Source organism: Octopus bimaculoides, chromosome 3, assembly GCF_046866305.1.
Source record: "Octopus bimaculoides isolate indiv1 chromosome 3, ASM4686630v1, whole genome shotgun sequence".
In the NCBI taxonomy this organism is placed as follows: Eukaryota; Metazoa; Mollusca; class Cephalopoda; order Octopoda; family Octopodidae; genus Octopus; species Octopus bimaculoides.
In genome coordinates, this window is record NC_142930.1 from 133,228,025 (window position 1) to 133,253,542 (window position 25,518).

Sequence of the window (25,518 nt, forward strand, 5' to 3'; positions counted from 1 at the left end):
CCTCTTGAGAATTGACCCCTTGAGTAGTTTTAACTGGAGTGCATGAAACAGATGCAAAATGCCCTTCATCCCATTGCCCACCCACCTTGACTCCTTCCTCATTAGAGGGTTAAGCTATTTCAAGTGACATTCTCTAATGATCTGGTATTTTGTATGCACAAGTATAGCAATGTGATTAAGAAGTTTGCTTCACAACCATGTAGTTTCAGGTTCAAACCTACTTGCAACACTTTTAGGAAGTGTCCTCTACTATAGACCTTGGCTGGCCAAAGACTTGTGAAGGGATTTAGTTGCAAGAAACTGAAATAAGCCCATTGTGTGTGTATTTTTTTTTGTCTTGGCTTAATGCTTTAATTGTAAACGAATATCACTGTTATACAAGAAGTGTTGTTTCCTTTCTGTCTTCCATGAAAGTATGTTCAGCCATTGTGCTGTTCATGTTTGCCAAACTAAGGGAAATATTACCTTGCTTGAGAACAGGTGAAAGCATCTAGCCACAGAAAATTTACCTCAATGAATTCTTATTGGCCCATGAGAGTATGGAAAAGTAGATATTAAAACAATGATAATGATGATTATATGCAATACAGGCGATATCCCCACTGCGGAGGATATCAACCTATCAAAGGTAATGATATCAGATTATTTTTGATAGTTAAAGTCATGATAGTTAAATTCATGGTAGTTAAATTCATGATAGTTAAATTATCCAGTGTACTGTTCAAATACACAACAAAATACCTGCAGGGAGGGGATTTGAACACACACCACAAGGGTTGATTATCAAGTACTTTGTTCGCTTTAATGCTGATGTAATATATTGAATGCAAAGGGTATGGTTTCATTATTGCTGATAGTAACTGGGGAAGTGATGATTGGATAAAAATCACAAGTATTAAGTCTTAACATAAAAAATGGTTTCACATGTGTAAATGACAAAGTAAAGAGATTGAAGAAGAATGAATTGCGTTGTTCTGTCTAAACCTATCATGTGGTATACTTGTATTTGTCTTTTTCAGCTGTCGTTCTACTACAGCAATTCAAATGTCTTTAATAGAATTTCTTCGATGTTTTTGCATATTGCTATACTAATCTCTCTTTACCAATAAATACTGCCAATGAATCACTATGCTATTATTGGAATGGCAAAATTGGTAGAGTATCGGATTAAAATGCTTTTGTCATATTTATTTCTTCTCTTTATGTTCTCTGTTCAAATCAAGCCAAAGTTCAGCTTTAATGTTTTTTCCTTTTTGGGCGATGGTTGTGGTGGTGGTCAATAGAATGAAGTGTCACTTGTGTAATGGGTTGAATTAATTGACTGTTCCCTTCCTCTAAATTTGTAGTCTTGTTACCTGCTGGTGCATTACTGGAGATTGAACTTTTAGATTTGTTTGATCCATATTCTTGATAAATAAGCTCTGTTTGTTCCTCCTCCAAACCTTCCTAATTGTCAAAGTATATTAACCCTTTTGTTACTGTATTAATTTTGAGATGCTCTGTGTTTCTTTCAATTAAATATAACAAAGAATTTAGTAAACTAACTAAGTTATCATGAAGCTAGTGTTGGGAACATAAAATGTGACTAAGGTTTGGTGGAAGATTTTAATTCAAAACTTATGAAAACAAGACATTTGTACTACAGAACCAGAGGCAGTTTCAGCCAGGTCGGTATCAAAAGGGTTAAGAACTGTTTCTCTATTATATATTTTAACTCTTTTGTTACCATATTTCTGTTGAGATGCTTTATGTTTCTTTCGATTAATTTAAGATCTAACAAAGAATTTAGCAAACTAACTTAGTTATCATTCAGCTTGTGTTAGGAACATAAATTATGACTAAGGTTTGGTGGAAGATTTTAATTCAAAACTTATGAAAACAAGACATTTGTACTCAGAGCCAAAGCCGGTTTCAGCTGGGTTGGTAATGAAAGGGTTAAATAACTATGGAGCATTGAAAATCCAAAGTCAGATAATAAAATAAGTATTTTTACCTTTGCTAATATGGGAGACAACTTTAAGGGTGTGGGTATTTTTCTTTTCTTTTTGATTTTAACTCTTCAATGAAATTCAGACTCTTCATATATGTGCAATTTATATGTGATAACTGTTACCTAAATAGATGAGGGTAAACTTAATACTTAGAACATTAAAAAGCCTAAGTATGATCAGATATGCTGTGAAAGAAAAATAATAGTAATTGATACGATTATTTTTGCTTCAGAATGTATGGGAGATAACTTTGTTCATGTTTCCTATTTTTTTTCTTTTTTTAACTTTTCAGTAAAGTGCAGACTAGGTATAACTCTCTGGATTCAATACAAAAATGTCTATTTGTTGGTAGAGAATAAAAGACTTGAAAAGCAAAAGAAGAAAATTAAATTATTCTCAGATGCTATCCATAATAGTTAACAGCTAAATAGGTGATGGGATTGAATACTCTGCCACCCATTTTAATTGTTAATTATTATATGGATGGTAACTCAGAATGCAGTGAAAGCTGCTTATTAAATTCACATATAATTTTATCAGTTGTGTATTGTTATCTCAAGGGCTCTGTCCCAAAGGGATAGCAATAAGTGGCTTCCATTGTAATTTTATTTTTCATTAACTCTCTAATTGCAGCTGTGGCTTATATACTCTTTTACTCTTTTACTTGTTTTAGTCATTCGACTGCAGCCATGCTGGAGCACCGCCTTTGGTCGAAGAAATCGACCCCAGGACTTATTCTTTGTAAGCCTAGTACTTATTCTATCGGTCTGTTTTGCTGAACTGCTAAGTTACGGAGACATAAACACACCAGCATCGGTTGTCAAGCGATGTTGGAGACAAACACATACACACACACACACACACACACATACACATCTATAAACATATATATATATATATACATATATACAACGGGCTTCTTTCAGTTTCTGTCTACCAAATCCACTCACAAAGCTTTGGTCGGCCCGAGGCTATAGTAGAAGACACTTGCCCAAAGTACCACGCTGTGGGACTGAACCTGAAGCCATGTGGTTGGTAAGCAAGCTACTTACTACACAGCCACTCCCTAGTAAATTTTTATATTTTATTTAGTTTTGTTTTTGTGAGAATATGAAGATATTGCAAGTGAAAGGTGCTGATAATTTTAACTATTTTACACTAATTACAACAATATGTAATTGCTTGGAGTTTATTCAGATTTAATTTTTAATTTAATTTTCTTTTATATGTATATCTGTGTAATATATATATATATATATATATATATATATATATATATATATATATATCACACACATATATATATATATAAAAGAAAATTAAATTAAAAATTAAATCTGAATAAACTCCAATTACATATTCATCATCATCATCATCATCGTTTAACGTCCGCTTTCCATGCTAGCATGGGTTGGACGATTTGACTGAGGACTGGTGAAACCGGATGGCAACACCAGGCTCCAGTCTGATTTGGCAGAGTTTCTACAGCTGGATGCCCTTCCTAACGCCAACCACTCAGAGAGTGTGGTGGGTGCTTTTACGTGTCACCCGCACGAAAACGGCCACGCTCGAAATGGTGTCTTTTATGTGCCACCCGCACAAGCCAGTCCAGGGGCACTGGCAACGATCTCGCTCGAAAATCCTACAGGAGCCAGTCAGGCGGTACTGGCAACGGCCACGCTCAAAATGGTGCATCTCATGTGCCACCCGCACAAGAACCAGTCCAGGGGCACTGGCAACGATCTTACTTGGCTTGCCGGGTCTTCTCACGCACAACCCATTTCCAAAGGTCTCGGTCCGTAGTCATCGCCTCGGTGAGGCCCAATGTACGAAGGTCTTGCCTCACCACCTCAGCCCAGGTCTTCCTGGGCCTACCTCTTCCACGGGTTCCCTCAACTGTTAGGGTGTGGCACTTTTTCACGCAGCTATCCTCCTCCATTCTCACCACATGTCCATACCAGCGCAATCGTCTCTCTTGCACGCCACAACTGATGCTTCTAATGTTCAGCTTTTCTCTCAAGATACTTACACTCTGACGGGTATTCACATTGACATTACACATCCAACGGAGCATACTGGCTTCATTCCTTGCGAGCTTACGTATGTCCTCAGCAGTTACAGCCCATGTTTCACTTATATCAATGATGATGATGAAGCAGTGTATTTCTTGTATTTTAATAAAAAAATCTTAATTAGCAATGAAACCCTTGTTAGTTAGAGTCCAATGATACCAAGTAATATCTATAGCAGCATACAAACTCAACTTAAAACCTGCCACATCATAAAAGCAATTCTGGAGCCTTAGGCAAGGCATATATTCCAATGAAATCAGAGTCAATAGTTGAGAGGATTTAGGGTGATTCCTTTTTTGTCTGTGTAAGGCTTATGTAATGTCAACTGGGTGTTTCAGACATTCACATCTGTATCTTATTCCAGCTGAAACTATAATCAAGATGTCCTTTGGCAACTTTTTGGCTCCAACAGGAATCAAATGACAACAGAATAACTTGCTACATTATTAGGTATTATATTAGTTACTTAGTAATATCTCTATTTTTTTTTTCCAGTTTGGTAGTATAAGTACAAAATTGTCTACAGTTTTGCTCTTTTTATTTTGTGGTAGAAATTCACAATTTTCTCTTGCTCTCACTTTTTTGTTTTTTGCAAAATTCTTCAAATTAGTAAAAAGGTAAAGCATGTTGCCTTAAAACACGTTTTACTTCAAACAGTCTTTGAATTCAAGAGAGAAACTGATGCATATCATCAATGAGTGATATTGTAATGGGAAAGAGTAACAGAAAGAGAAATATATATTGAAATTGTAGTTGTGGCTGATGCCAGTGCCGTCTGATTGGCACCCGTGCCAGTGGCACATAAAATGCACTGTTCAAGTGTTGGGCCTCATGGGGTCAGTGACAGGTGATTAAGACCCTTAGCAATATACTGTGCTTGTGTAGACCTGTCAAGCCAAGTGAGACTATTCGTGTAGTCGTAGCCAATGTTGGTCAGGTCAATGACACCCAAACCGGTGGCATGTAAAACACACCTACTACACTCTCAGAGTGGTTGGCATTAGGAAGGGCCATAGAAACCTTGCCAAATCAGATCTGAACCTGGTGAATCACCCACCAGCTTAACTGTTTTCAGTCATACCATCCAACCCATGCTAGCATGGAAAGTGGATGTTAAATGATGATGATGATGACAGGAAGAGTGAGAAGAAAGATAGCTAGTAATAAATAAAAGTGATGATAAGAGATTAAATAGCAAAAAAGTCCAGTGTGATTTCATCCTTTGTTACATAAGCGAATAAGAGGTAGTTGTGGTAGGGTGACACATTGATAGGAAAGGGTTGAACAATAGATAGGAATAAAGAAGAGTTGGGGAGAGTGACTAATAGGTATCGCACATCCCTATACTCCATCACTACTACCATCCTAAGTTATAAGTCCATTTCTTATGTTTTCATAGTTTGGGTAGGTTCTCTCAGTACAGCACTTCACCACAGGAAGATGGGATGGTCATGGTTGGATTACCTTTGATCAAAAGTCTGCTCAATCAGAAATGATTTGGGGCTCAACGACATCAGTGTCTTCATTTTTATTTGCAAAGAGGGAATTTTCTGTCTAGTTCGAAAAAATGTTTTGTACTCTACATTCGAAATATTGTTGAGGTTCATTTTGTATATTGCAGTTTGGAGATATTACAAGTTTTAAGCTGCCAGTACTTCCTGACTAGCCTTTGTGCCGGTGGCACATAAAAGCACCCACTACACTCTCAGAGTGGTTGGCGTTAGGAAGGGCATACAGCTGTAGAAACTCTGCCAAATCAGATTGGAGCCTGGTGTAGCCATCTGGTTCACCAGTCCTCAGTCAAATTGTCCAACCCATGCTAGCATGGAAAGCGGATGTTAAACGATGATGGTGATGATGTTGGAATGAAAACAGGTTAAACCCCTCTATTCAGACAATGGCCCAACCTTGGAAACCTGCTATACTCAAGTGTCATGTAGACATCTGCTCATAAACTTTAGGTTACTGAATTGATGTACACATTCATTGCAAGAGTTTTTAGAGGCTATAAAACTCTTTATGTTGGATTGATAGTGTGAGTGTATACATACATGACCATGTAAGTACATATTGGGAACTCTTTGAAGGCTGGAGATTACAATTGTGGTATGACAAATGAAAATGGATGATCTAACCGTTTACAACACTAGATTCAGGAAACCAGCTTGTAGCTAGTCACCTGACTACTTAGTAATCAATCCAACATGCATATCAAATAGACTTTATATATTCTAGGAAGTGGGATAGGTTACTAATTATGAATAATGAAGAGCATACCACTCAACATGGGTTAATAATAAGAACTAGAATGACCTAGAGACCTAAATCAGGAACAGGGAGGCATGGAAGCTGGAAGATGTCTTGGTTAGGCATCAGTTCAAAGGAATACTAGTTGATACAAAGGAGAAGGAGAGGGAAGATCTATAAGAGGGAACAACTGGAAATTTCTAAGGGATGGCCCACTTCAAGTCACAGCTGACATCTGTTTTTCCATATCTCTGTGGGTCAAATGGGTTTTCTCTTGTACAATGTCTCTCACTACTTGTAGCTCTTAATCATCTCTATCATGAAGTTTGTTCTCTTTATCATCTTTCTCTAATCTTTGTCTTCCACATGTTTCTTCCTCTTTGAATCTCTTGGCACATTTGTATTCATTTGTCATCATTCATACACACCATATCATCATATCAACACAGTCACCTCTCTTATACTCTACATCTGATTCCTCTTATTATTATTATTATTATTATTATTATTATTATTTCTCTGCTCATCTATACTATGTTGCTCATGCACACAAGCATTTACACACCCAGCAGGACATGTTTGCCTCATTTCTTTCCAACCCTCACACAATCTCTGCATTCAGTGTTCGCATCTCACTGCCATGCAGCATTGCATTTCATATGCAAGCAACATACAGTCTACCCTTTGTTTGACGGGTGAATCCTCTTGCCTACAACAGAGGTAATAGCTCTCTGAATTTCTTAGACCTTTTTTTGTTTCTGGCTACCCTACTTCCAGAGCTTTCTCCTCCACACCATGCATAAGAGATTCTATCAACTTCTATGGAACCTTTTAAGCATTGAAAAGTATTCATTGGCTGTTAACTACTTATGTACATCTACCACAAACAGTCTTTATTTACTGCTAGCTTGTTTGTGATACCAGTATATCTTGTGTACCCATAGTTCAGACCATGTACACTATATGGTGTTCTTACCTGCTCTTTTCTGCATATATGCACACACTCATATATTATTTGTATTATATATATATAGTCAGGGGGAATGAAGGTAAGGGTTTTGCTGCAACTGGGTAAATAACAGTACTTGATATGCAGAAAAGAGCAGGAAGAGCATCCAGCTGTAGAAAGTCTGCCAAATCAGATTTGAGCCTGATGTAGCCATCTGGTTCACCAGTCCTCAGTCAAATTGTCCAACCCATGCTAGCATGGAAAGCGGACGTTAAATGATGATGATGATGTTGGAATGAAAACTGGTTAAACCCCTCTATCCAGACAATGGTCCAACCTTGGAAACATACTATACTCAAGTGTCATGTAGACATCTGCTCATATACTTTAGATTACTGAATTGATGTACACATTCATTGCAAGAGTTTTTAGAGGCTATAAAACCCTTTATGTTGGATTGATAGTGTGAGTGTATACATACATGACCATGTAAGTACATATTGGGAACTCTTTGAAAGTTGGAGATTATAATTGTGGTGTGACAAATGAAAATGGATGATCTAACCATAAGTTCCCTCCACAGTTAGAGATCAGCACTTCTTTACACAGCTGTCCTCATCCATACACATCACCACATCTGATGCCTCTTATGCCTAACTTTTCTCTCAAGATGCTTACGCTCTGTTGAACATACACACTGACATTGCACACACACACACACACACACACACACACACACACTCATACACACTCTTATACACCCTACACACTTTACTGGTCTGAAAAGAAAAGTATTGTAGCTAGCTTGTAATAATTTCAACTGAAGTGAATTAATGTGAGAGAGGAAGTTTACCTACAGTTAGTTATCTTGTATTTTGTCCATCTTAACACGTCTAACAGTTTCCTAATGTCTTTAGTAACACCTGGACGAAATTTTATGAGGTTAAGTTTGATGTCTTTGTAAAGGTGGTGGGGAGCGAATATAATTCAGTTGAGAAAATAAAGAAGAAATACAATGATCATACACCTCTGTCGCAGCAAATAATCATGGTAAAAAAAAGTTGTAAAGGAGAGAAAAAAATAAGAGAAAAAGAATCCTGTAAATAACAATACTACAATGGAATTAGCTTCTTCTGTGTAACAGTTTAGAACAATCTTGTGGATTATGTATGTTGTCTGGTTTGTATAACAACTGGTGCATTCATACTCCCACCTCTATAGCGGTCTGGTTCTGCTGTCGCCTCTTTCTCGTTTTCATGTCTACTTTTTATGTATTGTTTAATCTATTAAATATTTTACAATCCGCACCACCATGTATTTGGTTGTTTCCTTTCTTCCTTTCTTTTCTCTTGCTTTGTTCCCCCCCCCTCCAATAAGGTTGGTTATTGTATTTCTGTGATCATTATTTTCAAGTTGCTGTTGTTGTTATTGTGGCATGAGAAGGAAACTAAGCTCCTTGAGACCTAAATCTCTCTCCCACTCCAACACAACTCTATTCCCAATCTAGGTTTGTAGCACTTTCTCTTCACTTAAACACTGAGGCAACGAGAGAAATCTCTACATGGTTGCTGTAGACCTGCAAGAAATAGCAGCTAAATCTTTCTCAATTAACACCCCACTCTTTGATTTACATACATATGTATGCAGATCTGTCTCCACAGCATTAAAGGCCCTTAGGCAAACTTATCCCCTAGGTTCTATAGTATATATTTATTAACAGCAAACCATGATATATACAGATCAGAATTGGGCCTCCAAGACCTGTGGGTCTTGGACAACTGCTCAGTGGGCCCTTACCTTAAGACAATATATGTGTATGTAAGATATGAATGCATGAACCAGCTTGGCCACTTCTTTCTATATTGCTTAACCAACAAAAAGCAGCATACTGTGTGTGTGTGTGTGTGTGTGATTGAGAGAGAGAGAGAGAGAGAGAGAGAGAGAGAGTGAGATAGTTAATCAGTAGTACAGACAGTAGTAAATCTTTTACTGAGGAGGTCAAATAAGATTGAAACATGTTCAATGCTATCACCAGTTGGCATTAAAGACAGAATCCACTCATTTACATTGTCTTTAGTTTTGAAAAAGTTTCTTCAGCTGATATTAGTAACCTCCCTTGTTTTTAAATGCTTGTAGAAAGAAATTTTTGTGTATTGTGTTGTTAGTCTCTGTTAAAGTTATTTTGAATTCTTTGTATTACACATGTAAGACCTTACTGTAGCTTTCTTTATCTGTCACTTGTTTCAGTCATTGGACTGCAGCCATACTAGACCTCTGTCTTAGAAGGTTTAGTTGGACAAATTGACCCTGGTACTTATTTTCAATCTGTTACTTATTCTGTTTGTCTCTTCTGAAAAACCTCTAGGGTAAACAAGCCAACACCACTTGTCAAATGGCGGTGCATGACAAATACAAACACAGACATACACACACACACACACACACACACACATATATATATATATATATATATATATATATATATATATATAGGCGCAGGAGTGGCTGTGTGGTAAGTAGCCTGTTTACCAACCACATGGTACCGGGTTCAGTCCCACTGCGTGGCATCTTGGGCAAGTGTCTTCTACTATAGCCTCGGGCCGACCAAAGCCTTGTGAGTGGATTTGGTAGACGGAAACTGAAAGAAGCCCGTCGTATATATGTGTATATATATATGTGTGTTAGTGTGTCTGTATTTGTCCCCCTAGCATTGCTTGACAACCAATGCTAGTGTGCTTATGTCCCCGTCACTTAGCGGTTCGGCAAAAGAGACCGATAGAATAAGTACTAGGCTTACAAAGAATAAGTCCCGGGGTCGATTTGCTCGACTAAAGGCGGTGCTCTAGCATGGCCACAGTGAAATGACTGAAACAAGTAAAAGAGTAAAGAGTAAAGAGTATATATCTATGACAGGCTTCCACACAGTTTCGCTCTACCATATTCATTCACAAGGCATTGGTTGATCTGGGGCTATAATAGTGACACTTGCCTCAAGTACCACACAGTGGGACTGAACCTGGAACTATAAAGTTATAAAGTGAGCTTCTTAACCACACAGCCATGCCTGCTCCTGTGTGTATTAACCACACAGAGAACACACCCCTGGGGTACTTTTCTCAGCTCTATCATTAATATCCATGATGCACAGGATGGTCATAACCGGAACCTCTTTGATTTAGGACTGCTTGATCAGGGCTGACCCAGGCCTAAACAACAACAACAACAACTAACAATAGACTTTGGAAAAGCATAATGACCACAACCTCCCCCTACACACGTATTAACCTTTTGACATCAATAAGGCTGTAGGTAGACAAATATATTTATTGTATTTATAGTTCAAGCTGTATGGGTTAGATAAACATTTATCCTTTATCTAAGGTTGAGGACTTGTTAGTTAGTCATTGGTGTGGGTGTGAGGTGCTAAGGAATTCTGCCCCCTTTCTCTTAAGCTTTCAATTATTTCTTACAGGACTTGTCTATTTGTTCTGTTTTCAGACATTCTTGGCAGTTGATTATTTTAGGGAGGTGGGTATCTTTGCTATTTTTAGTTTCTCTAGTTTTACACTGTATCTACACTTACTTACCTGTCCTTATCCCTTCTAATGTTGGTCAGCCAGCGAGGACCTAGGGTTTTGTCATTTACTTTCAACTACGAAATCAAAATAAACACACGCTTAAATCAAACAAATACACACACACACACTCACACACAGGTGCATGTGTGCACACAAACTGCTTGAAGCTCATATGTGGTTACTTGATCTATTAGAAATAAAAACCAAATCTTCCTCAAACCACATCCTTTTGCTGCTAAAAGACAAAATAATAATAAAGAAAAGACGCATTGCATGATGGAGTGAAGGTTATGCTATTCTGACAAAAAAAGGGGACACTCATATCTGGAATGTCTTTGATCATAGATCTATTTTCCCCCTATTTATACAGATAGCATGGAGCAGTGACTAGGAGGAGTGGGATAGCAAAATGAGTAGGTGTTGAATAAGCAAGAGGGGCATGAGAAAGGGACCAGAAGGTACAAAGTGTGTGAAAGACACAGATGTAGATATATAATTGTGTATCCCAACCTCCATCACTACCTGACGTTTTAATGTATAAAGAAGTGCTGAGCACTTGAAATACTTGGAACCCATGGAAGAGGGAGAGCAAGAAAAAATTGGGATAAAGTGGTGAAGACTGATCTCAAGATGTAGGCCACAAAGGAAATGACAGAGGATGATGACAACCAGTGACAATTTGATGCTGGGGAGAAGACCTAACCATCTTTACAAGCATAGCAAATCCTCTTGTGATTTTGTTGTTATTTCTTGCATTTAGAGATTCCGATGTGGATTCAACAACCATTTTGTGTATATCTTTAGTGGATAAGGACATTATTACAGTAAAATATATTTGCCCTAGCCTTATGAGTGCTAGGGGGCATGACAGACCTGTTAACTCAATACTGTCCTTCATCATCTGATTCCTCTCGCTAATAATGTTGTTAATTAAAAAATAAGAGTGTGAGAAATAGGTGCACGGGTATGATTGTGCAGAACCTTGGGTAAATGTCTCTCACCATAGCTCCAGGTTGATAAATTTTGGTGTAGAAGCTTGGCACACGTGTATGTGTGTGTGTGTGTGTGTATGTGGACACGGCTTGGTTGAATGGTTAAGAAACTCACTTCACAATCACAAGTTCCTGGTTTCAAACTCATTTTGTGGCATCTCGAAGCCTTGTGTGTGAAATTGAGTAGATGGAAACAACAGGAAGCCTGTCAGGTAGAGTATACATAAAATTAGGTCTAGCTTTGTCACACACAGTGTCCTATTGGAAAATTATGCCAAAGTGTATGTATGTCTGTGGACTACTCAGCCACTTGCAGGCTAAGTCAATGAGCAGAAAGTTCAACTGATTAAACAGCTAAATGCTCATTGTCAAAACTGAAGTGTGTGTGTGTGTGTGTGTGTGTGTGTGTACACACGTATGCCTCAAAAGTTTTGAACATTGGCCAAAAAAGGGGGAAAAAATGATGCTTTTTGAAGAAAAGTTTCTTGTAATATTTGTTCTGTACTGAATTACTAACACTCCCTTAGTTACTGTTGCCATCAGAAATGCATTGAAATAGTAATTAACCTGCTGGAAACCTGCAAACCAACAATGTTAATGCCCACCAATTGTGATATGAAACTAAACAAGTTGATTAACAAAGTAAATCTATTGGTTCCAAAAATTGTTGATTGGAAATGTATTAGACACATGATTCTCAATGACATTTTTCGGCTTCCTTTCTATCAACTTTTAATCAGCTGTCAACGTTGAAAGAAATATATCCTTAAATTAGGCTGTCAAATGTATCTCTCTCTCTCCACAGCTTTCACTCATCCATTTTCATTAGTTTCCCTCCCCCCTCTCTCTTCCTCCCTCTTCTTTTCTCTTTCTCTTTGTTTCTCTTTTCCTCTTTATTGATTTCTTCATTCTCTTTCTCCCCCCTCTTCCCCCCTCTGCTTTTCTCTTTGTTTCTCTCTTCCTCTTCCTCTTTGCTGATTTCTTCATTCTCTCCCCCCTCTCTCCTTCCTCTGCTGTTCTCTTTCTGTTTCTTTGCTGTTGACCCTCTCGCTTTACTGCATCTGTCTCTCTGTCTTCCTCTCTCTCTCCCCCTCTGTTTTTATCTTTTTCTCTCTGTTGTTTTCCTTTCTGTTTCTCTTCTTCTTGTCATTCCGTTCTCCCTATCTTTCTCTCCTCCCCATCTACATCTCATAAAAAAGTAGTCATGAGAAAATATGATAGTCATCAGGTTATCTTAGTATGCTATTCAGTCCTCCTCTTTAAAAACATGTTGCAGAATAATTGTCTCACTTTATTTACTTCCTCATCATCATCATCATCATCATCACCTGTCCCTAATTATAAACACAGTCAGCATCACCACATCAGCAGCTTCGTTAATTGTCAGAACACGCTGGCACTTCCCTCTTGCTGCTCTTCAATATACAAGTGGTTGGTTCCCTGTTTGATGTTAATGTTTGTGTCCCCTGCTGTCTGTGTATTTAAGGTTTATGAACCTTAGGTTAGTCTCTTTCCTTGTTAGAATATTCAGGTGGTTTTCATTCTCACAACAACACTTTGTCAGCACAGATGGTTCCCTTTGCTGCTATGTATATAAGTTGTTATAATCTTCCTTGCTCAGTGCTACGAGCATATACAAGGGGCAGCAGGAGTAACACCCTTTTTATTTGAGTTTTGTAGTTCCTAATTGAGTTCCATTTTTACTTCCTAAAACTTTTGCGATTTTTTTCATGAGTAAAGCAATAAATTTGTGTTCAATAAAAAATTACATAATAAACATTTATATACATTTATAGGTGTAGGAGTGGCTGTGTGGTAAGAAACTTGCTTCCCAACCACATGGTTCCAGGTTCAGTCCCGCTGCATGGCACCTTGGGCAAATGTCTTCTACTATAGCCTTGTACTGACCAAAGCCTTGTGAGTGGATTTGGTAGACAGAAACTGAAAGAAGCCCGTCGTATATACATAAATATATATATAAACGAATAAGTATATTCTTGGGAATAGAAATTTCCCTTACAAATTTTTTTATACACTAGCTCCCTGATAAAATTCTTGTAAAAGATTTTTATCCTATTTTGAATTTATTAACCATATATATATATATATATATACATATATATATATATATATATATATATATATATATATATATGTATATAAATGTGTGTTTGTCGCCCCACTATTGCTTGACAACAGATCTTGGTGTGTTTATGTCCCCATAACTTAGCAGTTCAGCAAAAGAGACCGATATAATAAGTACTAGGCTTCCAAAGAATACGTCCTGGGGGTCGATTTGTTCAACCAAAGGTAGTGCTCCAAAAAATCATTATGCTACCCAGATCTGGTTTGTTGTATACACAAACAGCTCTGTTGAATACATAATAGTATTTAAGTTTCTAGAACATTTATTTTAACAGCAGAAATAGTAGAGCTAGCTAAGTTGATTGGTCAGTAAAATATTTTGATCAAAACAGCCAATGTGTGATTCCTTTGGTAAGGTTTGAATACATGGTCTTTTGGTCAATAACCTTACAATCATTGATTCTTTGATCAATATCATCATTTAATGTTCGTTCTTCATTCTGGCATGGGTTAGACGGTTTGACTGGAGCTGGCAAGCCGGAGGGCTGCACCAGACTTCAGTCATCAGTATTATGTTTCTGAATATGGTAAACCATTGAATTATCAACATTGAATTCTCATCCTACTTTATTATTGTTTTTGTTTGCCACAATTGAAGAAATATCACTTTTCATGGGGTCTCAGGGCCAATGCCTTGCTTCATTCTTTGGAGATCTTACCGATAAAGAATTGTCATTTTACTAGGTAACTTAAGCTAAAAAAATTCTTCTCAGAGAGTGTCTTACAGCTGAAGGCTCCAGGGCCAATGCCTTGCTTCATTCTTTGGAGATCTTACAGATAAAGAATTGTCATTTTACTAGGAAACTTACAGCTAAAAAAATTCTTCTCAGAGAGTGTCTTATAGCTGAAGGCTCTACTGCACCTTATTCAAAGTCATCACCTCCCATGGAAAATGGTTTAACAGGGAGATGTGTGTATGGTTCTTTTGTATTTTTTTTTTTTCCAGATCGCAAAGAACAAAGCAAAGGCACTGCATTTTTGCTTATCTCATAATTGAAATATTCTTGCGTACTTGCATAAATTCACATGCGCTTTCATATGCACTAATGCAAACATGTGCATGTTTGCATCTTGCAGTAATACATACATAAATGGACTTTATCTACATATACACATACCCACAAGCAAGCAAACAAATGAATACAATGAAAATGTTTGATGTTCACTCAATTACTTAATGGAAAACAATTTTATCTGACTGTTGAAGTGAAAATTGCTAATATAATAAGATTTGCTTCCATCTTGAAATAATCACGTCTTCTTTCATTTCTTCTTTTAAATTATTATTATTATTGCTATCTTTTCTTTGCTGTTTTCATTTCAAACATATTTTACTATCTTCTCTTCCCTTTAGTTTTTAAAAGACACATATTAGGTTCTCTAAATATCATGCTTTATGCTCATCTTATCTAGTTTTTTTTTTTTTATGTCACTGAAATGAACTTTTCTTCAATTAGTTTTGACTGATTCTTTAATTTTTACAAAGTTTATTTAATAATAATAGTAATAATAATAATAATAATAATAATAATAATAATAATAACTGAGAATAATTTTACATTAAAAGTTTTTTTTTTTTAACATCAAAGAAAATTCATGCATGAAAGATAGTAATAGATAGGCAGATAGAGATAGATAGATAGACATAGATGGACATAGATAGATAGATAGATGGATAGATAGATAGACATAGAGGGATAGATAGATAGATATAGATGGATAGATAGATAGACATAGATGGATGGATAGATAGATAGACATAGATGGATAGATAGATAGACATAGATGGATAGATAGATAGACATAGATAGATAGATAGACATAGATAGATAGACATAGATAGATAGACATAGATAGATAGATAGATAGAAATAGATAGTAAATAAGTAGCAAGATGGAGTCAGATAGAATTGCTGTTTGATGTATTTTCAGTTAAATATAATTTTCTATACAGAGTAAACCTTGTTTGAAATAATTTCTTAGAAATTGCTTATTGGTATGATTTAAAATCACATGCATTGTTAATATGGCTGTCTACATTTGTCAAACATCTATGAAGTACACTTCATTGTATTATGAAATATTACTTTTATGTTTGAGTTACTGACCTGTATGGATTCGTTATATTGTTCTTTTTGGGTTTTTTTTTTTTTTCCCTGTGTCAGTATTTTTCGAAGATGTGGAGTTTTCTTAATTGAATAATTAATTGTATGACATGGAGTTAAGATTAATCCGGAATAAGAAATATGTGTATAAATGTGTCAAAATGACATTGAAAGGTTAGAAGTTAGTGATAAATTTGGGTCCAACTTCCTTTTCATGTAATTTATCATAGAATTTGTGTCAGTAAAAATTCTTAAGCTTAAGTTTATATCTTTTCAAATATTGGTTTCAAATTTTAGTACAAGGCAGGAAATTTCATGTGAGAGGACATGTTGATTACAGCAACCCTAGTGCTCAACTGGTACTTGTATCATCAAACCTGAAAGGATGGAAGGCAAAGTCGACCTCAGTAGAATTTGAACTCAGAATACAAAGACAAACGAAATGCTGCTAAGCATTTTGCCTTTAATGTAAGCCATTCTGTCAGCTCACCACCTTCATAATAATAATAATAGTAATAATAATAATAATGATGATGATTTCAAATTTTGGGACAAGGTCTGTAATTTCAGGTGAGAAGCTAAGCCGATTATATTGACCTTGGAGTTCAAATGGTACTTATTTTATTGACCCTAAAAACAAAAGTAAAGTTGACTTCAGCAGAATTTGAACTCAGGACATAAAGACAGATGAAATGCCATGAAGCATGTTGCCCAGTGTGCTAATGATTCTGCTAGCTTGTGTCTTCTTAATCTTTGTCCCTCTTGTGCAGTTGGCTTGTACATTGGGCAGCAAGATGTTTCCAATCATCCCAGTTTTTAGCGTAGTTGGTTGCATCTTTCCCTGGTGATTGTAAGCTGCTTTAGACCATTGAAGGTTGCATGCCACATCTTCTTGAATTTCCCTCTCTTCCTTCATCCCTCAGGTAGTACCCTTGTATATCTTCTTCATTCTCTCCATAATTTTCATCACCACTCAAGTGTGGTCGTTGCAGGTACTGCCTGTGGCAGTGGCATGTAAAAAAAAAATACCATTCGAGCATGGTCGATGCCAGTACCACCTGACTGTTCCTTGTGCCAGTGGCACATAAAAAAAGCACCCACTACACTCTCGGAGTGGTTGGTGTTAGGAAGGGCATCCAGCTGTAGAAACCTTGCCAGATCAGATTGGAGGTTGGTGCAGCCTTCTGACTTGCCAGTCCTCAATCAAACCATCCAACCCATACCAGCATGGAAAGCGAACATTCAACGACGATGATGATGGTGTCATAAAATTCATTTTCCTTATAAGCTGTTATGGATTTGATGAGTCAGCATTGCACCATCTCACTATTTGTGTTGTCTTTATCTGTTATTCTGTATCATTTCAGTTCAGAGGAAAGCCATTTTCACATTTGATCTAATCACTTTTTCTCAAGTCTTTCCTGGTTTGCTACTGATATGGATATCTTTTCAAGGCAGTTTTCTTTTTTAAACAACATATAATATCTGTTTTAAACATCACATAATTAATATCTATTTTAAACCTCATGTGATATTCATTTTAAACACTATGTAATATCCATATATTACTTGTTTCCCACCAGAGTAGTTAATTGCTGCTGATGCATATATTATGTAAATTACCTTGATTTTTAACTTCTTTCATGCATTTGCATTTCATGTAAATTAACACTGCATAGTCAACAAGCTATATACAACTTATTCACTCTCACTTGTAACACATCTTCATATGAGCAAGATGATGGCCATCTGCTTAATAAGATATCTTTGTTTCTGTAGCCTCAGGTCAACAAAGGCCTTATGAATAAACAGGAACTCTATGGGGTCTCATTGGAGGAACTGTTCCGATTATTCTTCAGTGGAAGACTTAATCTGTCACCCAGTTTAACATTTGCACCTGGCCCATCCTTCTGTCCTTTATTCAGAGTATTTCAAATCATAACATGCACTGGCATGGCTGTGTGGTAAGAAGTTGGCTTCCCAACCACTTGGCTCTGGGTGAAGTTCCACTGCGTCTTATTTTGGGCAAGTGTCTTCGACTATAGCCTCAGGCCAACCAAAGTCTTGTGAGTGGATATGGTAGATGGAAACTGAAAGAAACCTATTGTATATATCATCATTATCATCATCCTCTTTTAATGTTCCTTTTCCATGCTGCACCAAGTTCTAGTGTGATTTGGCTTGGTTTTCACAGCTGGATGTTCTTCCTAACAACAATTTTGTATTTGTGTGTGTGTATGTGTGTTTATTTCTGTGTTTATCTCCCACCACTGCTTGATAACTGGTGTTGATGTGTTTATGTCTCCCATAACTTAGAAGTTCGGCAAATTCGATTGACAGAATAAGTGCAGCTTTAAAAAAGCAAATACTAGGGTTGATCCATTTAACAAGAAATCCTTCAAGGTGGTGCCCCAGCATGGCCCCAGTCAAATGACTGAAACCAATAAAAAATTTTAAAAATATCTTTTTTTTAAGCGGTTAGGAATGTGGTTTATCTGCTATTTATAGCAGGTTGAACTCCATTATTGCTTTGTCACACGTACTATTTTTTAACATATAGGCGTAGGAGTGGCTGTGTGGTAAGTAGCTAGCTTACCAGCCACATGGTCCCGGGTTCAGTCCCACTGTGTGGCATCTTGGGCAAGTGTCTTCTACTATAGCCTCGGGCCGACCAAAGCCTTGTGAGTGGATTTGGTAGACGGAAACTGAAAGAAGCCCGTCGTATATATGTATATATATATATATATATATATATGTATGTGTGTATATGTTTGTATATGTGTGTTTGTCCCCCCTATCATCGCTTGACAACCGATGCTGGTGTGTTTATGTCCCCGTAACTTAGCGGTTCGGCAAAAGAGATCGATAGAATAAGTACTAGGCTTCTAAAGAATAAGTCCTGGGGTCGATTTGCTCGACTAAAGGCGGTGCTCCAGCATGGCCACAGTCAAAAGACTGAAACAAGTAAAAGAGTAAAAGAGTATATGTTTGTATAGCATTTATTAGCTGAGAGATGTAAGATATCAAGTTTACCAGCAATTAACTGCTCAAATAAACTAGTATCTACTTCCTGAATAAGTAATTTGAAGCAAAGCCGTATCTAAGAGTAATACATTACCCTGATTTTTGGTGGACAGTCAGGTGATGTCTAATGTTGACTATGGTAGACACTCTCAGGCTACATGTCAGAGACTTAATCCATTTAAATGTTGATGCACTTAAAACATGTGTGAAAACTTACAGCTAAGGATCAGATGATTATTCTCTTTACATGATTATTTTAATGGTTAAGTAGTTAAAGGATTGGCATTGCTGGTTTAGAGATGCCCTGATGTCAGGACATTGTCTCATTTCATTTAGATTTTGACGGTGGTGGTGGGGTTGGCAATATAATACTGTTCATGAAGGTGGCAAGCTGGCAGATATGTTAGCACGCCGAGCGAAATGCTTAGCGGTATTTCATTTATCTTTACATTCTGAGTTCAAATTCTGCCAAGGTCAACTTTACCTTTTATCCTTTTGGGGTCGATAAATTAAGTACCAGTTGCGTACTGGGGTCGATCTAATCGACTGGCCCCCTTCCCCAAAATTTCGGGCCTTGAGCCTAGAGTAGAAAAGAATATCATACTGTTCATTATATCTAAGTATTTTACTTTTAATTGTTCTCTTAGAATAAAATTTAATGAAGTCCTTATCTTAACTACAGTTTGGCTGATAAAGTATCATTATTCTTCAAAATAGGATGCCAGACTATTCTTTTTCACATCCTGTGTGAAATGCTTGAATCATGATTTAACAGTCACAAATTTGCAAGGTTTTTTTCTTCTTTTTAGTTGGGAAAGAAGCTAGTGCCCATGATCCAGGACATGTAGGGAGCAGAGAAGAAAGTATCTTCAAATTGGACACCCGAACCAGTGTCTGTAGCATAGTGGACTCTGCTAAAGATACCCAAAATGACAGGCATCTAATTTGATGTTCTTACATCATCATCACCAGCTAGCATGGGTTGGATGGTTTGACAAGATCCGATGGGTCTGAGGACTACATTGTTCACCAATGTCTTGCAGAGTTGCCAATCTATTGCCTTGGATTGGTACTTTTTTATCTACCCCAAAAAGATGAAAAGTAAAGTTGGCCTCAACCGGATTTGAACCTATAGCACCAATTATTAGAACAAAAGCTACAAGGCATTAGATGCTTTAATGACTCTGCCAATTTGCCACTAATGCATTATTGAATGCTTTTAGTACTGAGCTTCAAACCCAGCCAAAGTTAATTAGCCTTATTTAAAATTTATTTAGTTATGAGTGACAGCTGCAGTAGAAGGATCTAGATCTACTTTTGTCAAGTTATGTGAGACTATACATAAAGGTCTCCACATGAAGCAATTCTAGTATAAAGATCCTATTCAATTCTAAATGTTATGCCAAAGTAATTTCAGCCCAAAACAGTAATTAAAATATAAGATTCATAATTTTTCTCACCACAGTTCTCCTACAGGCTCTTATACACTTCAAATCTTCCCCTGATACTAAAAAGCTTCCCCATTCCTGATGCAAAGGTTCTTTTACAAGTTCAGGAATCCCCCACCTCCACACCTGTTTAGTGTTGACTGCCAGAAAAAGTGCACTCAGTACTATATTAGAGCTTGATAATATATTTTATTTTGACCAAGTCAGTCAAGTTATGCCATAACTGACCTGAAGATGCTGTACACTCTCAGAGAAACAATCTCTGACTAGACCATATATATATATATATATGACAGACTCTCCCGTCGTTAGACATCATATGAGGGTTTGACAATTTCTTACTGAACAACCACACAGATGATTTCCTTATAGTGATCAAATGTTTATGCAGACATAAGCTCACTCCCTCCATCAGATTGCCATTACTTGTACAGGTGCAACAGGTGCCACATGTCAGATGTCAAAATGATCGCAGAGCAATGTGAAATGAAGTGTTTTGCTCAAGAACACAACACAATGCAACAAAAAAGAGTTATGTATTGCTGTGTCTAAGCAAACTTAAATTATGATTTCACCTAACTACATACATCCATAGGACAGCTGTGTGATGAAATGCCGGTCTCTAATGGTGGAGGGAACCTGTGGAAGAAGTAGACTCAGGAAGACATGGGATGAGGTGGTGAAGCATGATCTTTGAACGTTGGGCCTCACGGAGGCAATGTTGTGCTTGAGAAGACTCGTCAAACCAAGTGAAATTGTATTCGTCGTCAATGCCAGTGTTGCGTAACTGGCACCCATGCTGGCATATAAAAAGTACCATTTAAACATTGAGCTATATGCTGTGCTTGAGAAGACCCGTCAAACCAAGTGAAATTGTAGTCATGACTGATGCCAGTGCCATGTAACTGGCACCTATGCTGGTGGCACATAAAAAGCACCCTTTGAATGTTGGGTCTCATGGAGGCAGTGACAAGTGATCAAAACCTTTGGTGATATACTGTGCTTGAGAAGACCTGTCAAACCAAATGAGATTGTAGTTTTAATTGATGCTGGTGTTAGGTAACTGGCATCTGTGCCAGTGGCATATAAAAAGCACCCACTACACTCCTGAAGTGGTTGGCATTAGGAAGGGCATCCAACTGTAGAAATCATGCCAAATCAGATTGGAACTTGGTGCAGCTCCCCAGCTTAACAGTTTTCTGTCAAATCATCCAACCCATGCCAACATGGAACATGGACGTTAAATGATGATGATACAGAGAGGTGAAATAAGATGGTCATTGTTTTCTAGAGAGAATCATCAGTGGTTGTGACATAATACCAGCTTGCAGACAACATACAGAAATTTTACCATTTGCACAGTGATGCTTGCTATTAGTAAGAAATGCTTTTTATATTGATGCAAGGACCACAAATTTGGCAGAATATGTATAGTCAACTTAATCAGTCCAGTACTTGGCATTTTTTTTTTTTTTAATATTTATTTTATCACTGTCTGCTCCATTGAAAGATAAATGGTAAAATTGATCCTGGCAGAATTTGAACTGCTAACAAGTTGATGTAACTAAACACTGCTAGGCTTGTTTGCCATTAGCTGTTGCAATGTTAACCATGTTTTTTTTTTATATACTTGTTTCAGCCATTTGACTGCGGCTATGCTAGGGGACCACCTTGAAGAATTTGTAGTTGAATGAATTGACTCCAGTATTATTTCTTTTGTTTTAAAGCCTTGTACCTATTCTGTCTCTTTTGCTGAACTGCTAAGTTACAGGGACACAAACACACCAACAACGGTTGTCAAACGGCAATGGGACACACACACACGACAGGCTTCTTTCAGTTTTTCTCTACCTAATCCACTCACAAGGCTTTGTTCAACCTGAGGTTGTAGTAGAAGACTCTTGCCCAAGGTTCCATGCAGTAGGACTGAACCCAGAACCTTGTGGTCGAGAAGCAAGCCTCTTATCACACAGCCATGCTTGCGCCTCTGTTATTTACTTTCCTCTAACTAAAGAATAGTAATGAAGAAATTTGTTGGAGTATTGTTTGCTCTTAATCCCTTAGGACGAAAAGGAAAAAAAAAACCCAACAAATTTAGCTTATTTTGTTCTCTTTTTAATGTGGTTAAAACCAAAAATATTCAAGGTAAAATTATATGAAATAACTGGATCAACTTGAAAAAGAAGAAAAAAATGACTAGGTTAAGTGCATTGATTTAAATTTTGTGTGTGTGTGAGAGAGAGAGAGAAAGAGAGAGAGAGAGAGAGAGAGAGAGTGAGAGTGAGTGAGTGAGTATGTGTGTGTGTGTGTGTGTGAGTGTAAAAGCAATTTGACTGGTTTTTCTGAAAATTAGTCACCCTTTTCTGTCCTGGCATTTGGCTTTTAAAGCATGAACTTCAAACATTTAAAACCGGCTTATGTTACTTCCTGTAAAAGTCAGGAATGGTATATATCAAAGCCAAGCTTGTTTTAGATAGAATAACATTTTGTACAGATAAAAATAAAATAACATATATTAAAAAAAAAAATAGCTGACCTAATTAGTTCATCATAATTTAGTTTAGTTGTTTTTCTTTTAAGTTTTGAAAATGAGTTGTCAGTTGTTCGACCAAGTAAACCACCTGCTCATTGAGTTAGTGTGTAAGTGGGCTAACAACAGTATACTGACTTGTGTACTCCTAATATAATTCTCAGGAGGAATGTGTGTGACAGTGTAACAAGATGACCTTTTAAATTACAGGTACAGTCCAAAGTCTTGTGATTGAATTTGGTAGACAGAAGTTCCTATTGTATATGAGTGTGTGAAAGTGTCTGTGACTCCTTCAATAGATAGGAGGGAAATCCATTTGACAAGCTTCCACACAATTTCCATCTGCCCAATTTCACCAACAACATTTAGATCAATTTAAGCCGACTTTTATCTTATCCTTGGGCTATGGACACTTACCAAAAAAGTGGAATCCAAGCTAGATGGAACTTACACCCAAATGTTGACAGTAGTCTTAAAACATATCTTGGAGAACTCACCCCATCAAGAAACAGCTGTAAAGAGATCTCCTGTGTCTTTCTACCATTATAAGGGAAAGGTTCTTGTGCAGGACATTGCTGGTGAGCTAAGCAAGAGCTGACAAGTGACTTACTGTCATGGATACCAAAACATAGCCGTACTTGAGCAAGTCATGTGAACATAAGGTATGTAGAACAACTCATCAGAGAAACTGGATTCCTCCCTGAAGACCTCCCTCAACTAATGTGGAAGTGAGATGGATGGCGTGTGCAAGTTAAAAATGTCCGAGCAAGCTTGACCAGATTATGATGGGTTATGATAAAAGTGTCTTTCACTACAGCCTGATCCTACGGTGTAGCCCAAGATGCTACACAGTAAGACCGAGCCTGAAATCTCATGATTGTGGAGCAAACTTCTTACACCTTTGACCATGCTAAGATATGTTTTATAGTTAGCTGAGTGGTTAAGGTGATGAATTTATGACTAAAAGATGCAATGTACAGATTCCAAGAAGAGTAGTACCTGTGACTCCTTTTAGACTTTCCTGTGCAAATGAAATAACAAACATCAAAGTCCTTTGTTTGCAAGGATCACCTGGAAGCTTTTGGTCCCACTGCATGGCACTTTTATCAGGTGTCTTCTATCATAGTCCCAGGTTGAGCAATATTTTATAGAGTTCTGTAGATAGAAACTGTACATACTGTTGTATGTATATCTATACACACAGTTGTAAGTATGTATATTTATGTGTATGTGAGTGTGATCATCATTCAATGTTCGCCTTTCCATCTTTGCATGGGTCAAATAGAATTTATTAAGGCAGCTTTTTTTTAAGGCCAGTTGCCCTTCCTGTTGCCAAACCTCACCTGTTTCTAAATGACCACTATGTAGAGTAGTGGTTCTCAATTTCTTTGTCTTTCTGATTCACTAGAGAGCAAATATGAGATTACTTGAACACTTCACAAGTAAAGTTTAAAGTTACAAACTTAAAAAAATATACAGAAAATACAATTGCTCACTTAGTTTTATTAATCATATATGTGTTTGATAAAATTATGACTGTGTTTTTCAAGATGCTCAAGCTTTAGTGTAAATTTTCTGAAGTCTTAAATTACATTTTTTTAAAAATCTGTGACCCACCTAAATACTTTTTGCAATGCTTCAAAGCATTGCAGTGAACTGTTTGAGAAATGCTAATTTAGCAACTTCATCACTGGTTTTTCTTTTGTGCTGTGGCTGTGTTGTGAGTCAGGACACAATTTGTTAAATCAGTATTGTGAGTCATAGCATGCTTTTAATACTTTTGTTGCTATATTTCTATTGAAATATGATTCCTTTGTTTTAGTTAATTGTAAAAATTCTGAAGAATTTTGTAAAATGGTTCTCTTCATTAACCTGGTGTTTGGAATGCAAGTTAACATTTTAATGAAAGATTTTAATTTACATCCCTTTAAACAACAACTTTGTATCATATAACCAGGGGCAGTTTCAGATGGGTTAGTATCAAAAGGGTTAAGTCTATATAGTAAGTGAATCAGGTGTTGGATCGTCCTAAAGTATCATTGGTTTATAGTACATTTAAGGAAGTTGTAGTATTTTCTTGATGGTGTTGTTAAATATATTTGGAAAGGGTCTCTGAAATTAGCACTAAACATATCTGCTAAACCTATCTTGATTTCTCTCTTTCCCCCTCTTGTTCTGGTTTTGCTGTAAAAAGATATTAAAGGTGAAGATTCAAATTAACTTTGTATTTTAAGAAAAATTTGATGTTAGCTTTACGTTAGCAAAAACATGAAAATGATATTATGTATTATTGACTGGCTTCAAAGCAATTTGATTGAATTTTGGCGTCTAATTCACTTTTGTATGAGATTTACTTACAATAGGCTTTAAAGAGAATAAAATTGATTCAAAATTGGAGCATTTAAAGAACATTATTAGATTACCAATAAGAATTGAT

General features: G+C 36.8%; 1 protein-coding gene across 24 annotated transcripts in view; it reads left to right on the top strand.

Moving 5' to 3' along the window:
- LOC106877319 (tyrosine-protein kinase CSK) overlaps window positions 1-25,518 on the top strand; it is a 354,354-nt gene that overhangs the window by 74,542 nt on the left and 254,294 nt on the right. The window contains exon 2 of one of the 24 annotated variants that reach the window (XM_089349668.1): window positions 2,665-2,732. The exons of 22 other annotated variants lie outside the window; for them this stretch is intronic. The gene's annotated coding sequence lies outside the window, so the exon portion shown is untranslated. Of the gene's footprint in view, window positions 1-2,664; window positions 2,733-16,376; window positions 16,548-25,518 lie in introns of all 24 variants that reach the window. One more of the 24 variants, XM_089349677.1, reaches the window with a different exon arrangement.